Source organism: Octopus bimaculoides, chromosome 20 (assembly GCF_001194135.2).
Source record: "Octopus bimaculoides isolate UCB-OBI-ISO-001 chromosome 20, ASM119413v2, whole genome shotgun sequence".
Lineage (NCBI taxonomy): Eukaryota > Metazoa > Mollusca > Cephalopoda > Octopoda > Octopodidae > Octopus > Octopus bimaculoides.
Window position 1 is genome coordinate 11280934 of NC_069000.1, and position 6009 is coordinate 11286942.

General features: G+C 32.4%; 1 protein-coding gene across 1 annotated transcript in view; it reads right to left on the reverse strand.

Annotated features, from left to right (window-relative positions):
* Nucleotides 1-5649, reverse strand: part of LOC106879807 (uncharacterized protein DDB_G0283357) — a 9084-nt gene extending 3435 nt beyond the window's left edge. Inside the window, exon 1 of the mRNA XM_014929515.2 lies at nt 1800-5649. The gene's annotated coding sequence lies outside the window, so the exon portion shown is untranslated. The remainder of the gene's footprint in view (nt 1-1799) is intronic.
* Between the last annotated feature and the right edge of the window lie 360 nt (nt 5650-6009).

A 6009-nucleotide genomic window follows, 5' to 3' on the forward strand; every position in this document is an offset into this window, starting at 1 on the left:
ATATATATATATATATATATATATATATATAAAGATATATATATGTATTTGTATATGTATGTATGTATATATATGTATGTATGTATGTATGTATGTATAACAATATTTGTGCCTGAGTGTGCATTTGCGAGTGTGTATATATACATATACATATGCATACATACATGCATGCATACATACGTGCACACACATACACACACATATATATGCATACACACACGCACACAAACACACACACACATACATATATACATATACAAACACCAGGATTAAGATACAAATCTATAACATAATAAATATATACATGCGTATTTGTATATATGTGTTATGTGTGTGTTTGTTGTTTTTAGTATAGTTGCATAGATAAGACTCTAAGAAAGTGTTTTTCACTTTTAATTTTTGTGATTTATATTTATTAAAATGCATTATTTGTTAAAATAATTATTTCGATTTTATAACAGTCTGCAATCATTCCGTAAAAGAAAAAGAAAAAACGAAAATCAAAAGAGAAGGAAGGTAAGGAATAGAACTTTCGGCTGGTTATGTCATCGTCTAAGATCGGATTACTTATAGAATTTCTAAAAATCATTTTAAGATAAAAAAAAAAAAAATTCAAAATATGTATAAGATTTTTTTTTTACAAAATATTCTATTCAATGTAATATCTCAAATGAGATAATATCCTGCGATATAGAGTTAAATATATCGATTAAAAGATTGATAAGTTGACAGAATGACAAAGCTTAGGAAATAAGCAGAAACTATGTCGGTAGTCTCATATTTATAATCAAATAATATTTAAAATACAGTCTTAAATGCTATATGGCTGTAGATAGGGAAAACAAAAACGATCTATATAAACACGATATCTCTTTTTCAACGAAAATGCTGTTGGTAATAATAATAATAATAATAATAATAACAATAGTACTTATTTGAATATCAAGAATTCACACATTTTCCTGGCTTCTATTTAAAAATAGTAGAAAATAAATCATATTTTTGAATGCATACTTTGTATTTAAATGTCAAGTATATTTTCAAATACTTACAAATATTCATTGAAAAGTGCTGTTATTACACTCTAAAGGAAGTTTTTTCTATGTCGGTTTTCGTTTTAAATATTAAATTTGAAAAGAAAATTTTCATTACTTTATGTTAGTCAATTCATTTCGATGAAATATTTTTTCAATTTATACTTAATTGGTCCCATTAGAGTTAAATTCCGATCATCAAAAGAATAAGCAATTAAATCCACTTTGTAATGTCTCAAAACGATGTTGAAATTTCGCAGACGATTACTCTATACTAAGTTTGACTTTGAACATTAGAGAGTTCCTGTTAAACAATTGTTTACATATAGATAAATTATTTTCTTTTTCTTTTGCCGGAAATATTCTTTTAAAGCTTTTTAATGTATAACATCCTGTTGGGTTATGTAAATGTATATATGTAGATGTTTATAGGCATGTAACAATATATGCATAAATAGATATACAAATGTTTATGCACGCACACATAATTGAATAGATAGATATATAAATACGTATGTATCAGTTTATGTATTTACACTTATGTAATATACTCATATATTTATTCTATATTTAATACACATATCTGTATTCATCAGGGTGTGTATATGTAAACGAATGATAATACTAATTAAATAGAAGTTCAATGGACACATGTCTTTGAATTTTACAAACACATACACACACACACACACACACACACACACACACACACACACACACGATAAAAATCTAGTACCAAAATGATGTAATTAAAAGAGAATTTACCATTGCCTTGTATCGTATTTCTCTTGAATATATCCGACTGGTTTGATGGCAGTAATCTTTGACGAATATATATATATATATATATATATGCGAAGAGTATTATTTGTACAATTCTTTAGAGGTATACACTATACATATCCACGTAAGAATAAATACAATATTTGGTAAAACAGAGAAATCCGAGTAAATATTTTGTCTTATTTTTGTTATACAATGTCCATGAAACAATCTCTATTTCGTTGGACGATTTGTTAATTCAATCCGGACCTCCAATCGTATTATGTCTTATAATACAGCGAATTACATAAAAGGACTATAATCCAGCCTGTGGACAATGTCTAGAAATGTATATATATATATATAAGCATTAAAATAGCTCCAAGTAAAAGTGAAACCAGTTAGGCGTTCGTCAAAGGATTTATTGTTTGGTCATTTTGATAACAGTGTCTGGTGTCAATCCTTGTGAAATTCGTGGATGTCCTTTCTTCCTTTTTCTTTTTTTTTTCTGTTGTTCACTTCTTCGATCCTGTTATTGTTATCAACATGTTATCTTGTAGCTGTTGTTGCCTTTATTGTTGTTGTTTTTACTGTTATTTCTTCATCTGCTGCGAGTGTTACCGACTCTTGGAACGGTTGAATATGTCTGCTACTGTTTATGTATCTCTCTGTCTGTCGTTACTGCTATTACCGATGTGAGGGGGGTGATCTTGTAGATGCTGTCTCTGAGCTTGTTGTTGTTGTTGTTGCTATAGTTACTACAGCTGCTGCTGACGATACAGTTATTGTTATTGCTGTTTATAGTCGTTGTTTTATTAGTGTTCTTTACCAAACGCATCTATCAACGGTGCTATGAACCAACAAGGGAATTTCTTCCGCATGTTTACTCGACCAGCTAGAAATAGCAATCAAATATCCTCCAACTTTCGTCTTTCTCTTTCAAAAAAAAAAAAAGAATGAAGTACTATATCAAATAATGTAATCCAATTCAGGATATTCACGGATAGAATACCCTTGATAATAAGTATGCTTGATCACAGCTGACCCCGAGACTAAACAACAACTACACATGTCAACTGTGTCGTTAGTCCGGCCATGTTGGTATTACGCCGTCGTTGTCATTCCCGCTGCTGCTGCTATTTATTGTTGTCACAGCTGTTGCTGTTATTACCGCTACTGTCATTCACCTCTGATATTGCTGCTGTTATTACTGATATTATTCCTACGAGCTTTTTCTCGTGGTGACGTTATTATTGCTGTTGTTATTAGTATTGTTGTTTTTGTTGCTGTTGTTGTTGCTGTTGTTGTTGTTGTTGTTGTTGTTGTTGTTGTTGTTGTTGTTCTTGTTCTTGTTTCTGTTGTTATTACTGTCGTGGCTTCTGTGCTGTTATTACTATCATTACTAACTGCAAACGTTGTGCAGAGGACGTAGTTATCATTGTTATTATCCCCGCTGGTACCACAGGTTATCACGGCCTCTGTTGTTGTTGTTGTTGTTGTTGTTGTCGCTGTTGTTGTTATTGTGACTAATATTGTTTCTATAACTGTAAGCTTTACTATTGGTATTATTGTTGTTGCTTGCTATTCTTCAGTTTGCAGTCCTTGTTTCCACAATAAGAAAAAGAAGAAAAAAATACTCCTCTTCGATTCAGGCATTGTATCTATGGCGTATTCCAAACGGTACACATTAAACAAATTCCATTTATTTTAAAGATATTCCTCATATTTTCCCCATTGTATATACGATGTATTCCATTAACATTCTCTTGTTTTTATTAGTATTCCAAACTATTCGTGTTTACAACATATATTCCGTACCATTCATCTTGTTTTAATTTCGTCCGACTTTCCGGCACTGCTTGCCATCTTCAGCTATCTTTATCTCTCTCGACATTACATTCTATTTTAATTGTGTCGTGTCTTTGTCATTAATCCTTCTAGTTTATTCTTCTAATTATAATTATAATTATAACTTTTGATTATTCTTTATTGGTATTGTCGTTGTTGTTGTAACAATCGTTGTTTGTACTGGTACTGTTGTAGTTTTTATTTTGCTGTTACTGGTAGTAATGGTGATTTAGCAGTCGGAACTGTTGTCGTCGGATATATGGGTTTTCTTCCTGGGAAAGTCGATGCTATGTTAGTGATTGTCACGTGTTTATTAATATCACTTCTTTTGATGTTGCTGTAATAGGTGTCACTACTGTTTTCCTCGTTTTGTTGTTGTTGTTGTTGTTATAACTACTGCTGCTGCTGCTGCCGCTGTTGTAGACGTTATGCTGATGGATAAATTTGGTACTTGTTGCTCCTGGAGAAGTTGGCACTCTATTACTGCTACCGTTGTTTGTTGCGGCAGTTGTTACACATCAAATATAATAAGAGTGCATAGAAGATGTTGTTTTAGTAATCCGTGTCTTTTAGATCATATACGAGCTCAAACGAGGTGTTGGTACTCCAGTGTTACTTCCTTAGTACTCTATAAATGACAGCGATACTACTACCAATGTGCAACTGTGTATCCACGTGCACCAGCCATAATGATAATCATGAGAATGAATTAAAAAAAAACAAACTAACAAATATCCGAACAGCTGAGATGAGTCGCGTGTGTCATCGGTTGGATGTGTTACTTAGAGTGTTTGAAATTAATGTTATTAGTGGGGTGTGTGTGTGTGGGCGTGATATTTGTGTTGAACAGCTTGGAACATTAACTGTTTAAATATTGTCGTTGGAAGGTGTCATGCTTGGTGTATAAAGCTATGCAGAGAACGTTTGGCTTTTGGCAAAGACTATTAAGACATGGATTCATTCAGAGAATGAGACATAGTAATGCCTTGAAACAATGTAGACATATCTTTGACTGATAACAATGTTCAAGAATGTGTAAGCAACAACATGTGTTTAAAAAGCATATGGTAGATGTCTGACATAGTACATAGTACAGAGTATATGCTCTGTCATATCGCAGAACTGTAGTGTGTTAAACGTGAATTGTATGACAATTGTTTGCGAGATCAGATGTTTTAATAAAAGAAAGAGGAGGTGTTTGACAGACAAGACGGAAGGGAATATTATTCGGTGTATAATAGATTAAACGTTAAACATTATTTTCTTTTTTGTTTTGCTTGTCTGTATGTGTGTTTAGTGAATCGGAGTGTAAGGTGTTTAACTGAGAGAAGTTGTTTAGATGTGTTAAACTGTTTCCTCTGTAACAAGACAAAACATATCATGCCATCTTTAAATAGACATTGTAAAACGGACATGAAGTTAAAAAAGCCATTACAATGTCGGAAGGAAAGGATAATCAAACTGTGAAAGAGAGGCTGCTTTTTTTTTCTTTTTACTTTTTTGTTCTTTTTTGTGTTTTGCTTTGTTTTGAATATGGTGATATATAGAAAAACAAATATGCGAAGAAGATTCAGAACCGTACAGATATTTCTGTAAAGTTATAAATAATGAGAAAGAAGTAGTTGAAACAATAGCGAAAACATGTTAGCCATTTTCAAATTTTTTAGAGTTGCAGTGTTGATATTTCTGTGTTCATACTGTTTTTTTTTTTCTTTTTTACTTTCTTCCGCTTCGGTACTCCACGATTCCCTCCGTTTTACTCCGTAAGTGTTGCTGTCCAAGTGAGCATCAATAGTTATCACGCTTGCGCAGAATCACTTACTGAAATGAAAATAAAAACGAAAAAAAAAAAAAAAAAAAAAAAAGAAGAAGAAAAAAGAAAAGAAAAGAAAAAGGAAGAAGAAAGAGGTGTTGGTTCCTATTGCTTTGTTGTTGTAAGTTCTTACTGAGTTTTGTTTACATACGTCTCTTTTCGTTTTGTTGGTCTTGCGGTTCTAGTCGCTTGTTGTTGTTGTTGTCCCTGCTGCTGCTGCTGCTGCTGTTGTTGTTGTTGTTGTTGTTTTGCCATCTATCAACTTACCAGTGTTAACCAATCTCTTTCTATACACCAATGTAAATATGTACAATGATTTACTGATAATGCGCCTATGTGTGTGTCAGCGGTTGTATATCTGCAAAGATAGACACATGTACGAAACACTCGCACACACGTATAGACTTACACACATGGACCGTTTACATAGGCACACACAGACACACACACACACACACACACACACACACACACACATACATATATATGCATCCTTCCAGCCATACACACACATACCTATACATACATATGCACATATAGTGCTTATATAGA